The sequence below is a fragment of the Myotis davidii genome, unplaced genomic scaffold, assembly GCF_000327345.1.
Source record: "Myotis davidii unplaced genomic scaffold, ASM32734v1 scaffold3385, whole genome shotgun sequence".
In the NCBI taxonomy this organism is placed as follows: domain Eukaryota; kingdom Metazoa; phylum Chordata; class Mammalia; order Chiroptera; family Vespertilionidae; genus Myotis; species Myotis davidii.
Window position 1 is genome coordinate 9,405 of NW_006296006.1, and position 1,551 is coordinate 10,955.

Genomic DNA, 1,551 nt, shown 5'->3' on the forward strand with positions numbered 1-1,551 from the left:
TTTTTTAAAAAATAAAGAAAGATATGATCTGTTTAGAAACCTATTATCTAAGCCAGACCAGAGGATTATGTTTAACCTATATAAGTAGTTAATTGCTTTAGGCCAATAAAATATCACCTCTTAGTATTGCCACCTGAAGCCAGAAAACACACCACATATAATAAACAGATAAACACATAAAGACAATCCATTCTACAAAGATGGTGAAAGACTTGTACACTGAAAATGACACAGCAATGTTAAAGAAAGCAGATACAAATAAACTGAAAGACATTCCTTAATATGTCCAAGTAGCTACACAATAAATACATTACCTACGGAAATTCCCAGGCAATTTTGGCTGTAATTTGAGCAAAAGAGATTCAGGAGAGGCTAAATACTTCAAATGTAAGAAAGTGGGATATTCACTTTTTTACACTGAAAAACATTTTACACAGCAAGAGTAATTGAGTGGGTGTGATCCTGGATTAACACAGGTCCATACACCAATGGAACGGAGGGGAATGCCCCGACATAAACCCTGATGAAACCTCACCTGCATCCAACAGGAGCCTTCTCTGTGGCAGAGGATACAATCCACAGGGGCAAAGGCAACCTCCAGAAATGATGTTAAAAGTGATCTCCAACTTCCCGACTTTCCTGTGGATTTCCTCCAAAAAACTGACAATGGGATGAAACCCTCTCTGGCAGTGATGTCTGCTTGTCCACATTCCTCTCCATTCCCAATAGTGACGTTTGGAAGTCAGTGACTCACACATTTAGCTTCAAATCTATAATAATAAAAGGGTAATATGCTAATTAGACCAGACATCCTTCCTCACAAAGTCAGGGCTGTGAGGAAAGCCAGAGTCTGGCTGTCTGCCAGCAGAGGGCAGAAAGCCCAGGTCCCGGGTGCCAGAGGGAAGATGGTACTGGTGGCCGGGGAAGGGAAGACCTACTCCTGCAGGAATTGGTACATCAGGCCTCTAGTCCTATCTAATAATAGACAAACATAGTAATTAACCGTATCTCCGACACGCTTCCCATTGGCTAATCAGGGTGATATGCAAATTAACTGCCAACCAAGAGGGAGGCAGGCAGCCAGGCAGCTGAAGCGAACAGGAGGCTTGCTTCTCGCCAGTGATGGAGGAAGCCAAGTTTCCCCGCCTGCTGCTGCCGGCCTCTGAGCTGCACTCTAAGAAACAATGTTACAATTATAGAAGCCAAACAAACCCCAGATCCCTGCTTTCAGCAGCTGAGGTCTCACAGCTGGAGCCGAGCCTCAGAGCTAAAGTGGCTCTCAGCTCCAGTGACAGCCAGCTTCGGCTTCAGAGCTTAGTGCTGCTGTGATGGCAACAGTGTTTCAATTATAGAAGCCAAACAGATCCAGAAACCTGCTTTCAGCCCTCAGAGCTGAAGTCGGCTCTCAGCTCCAGTGACAGCTACAGAAGGTAAATAAATCCCAGAATTAAAAAAAAGGAAAAAAGGAGAGGCTGGGAGCTTCAGTCACCCGCCAGCCTGAAAACGGCCCTCAGCCCCTCACCCAGACTGGCCAGGCACCCCAGTGGGGGC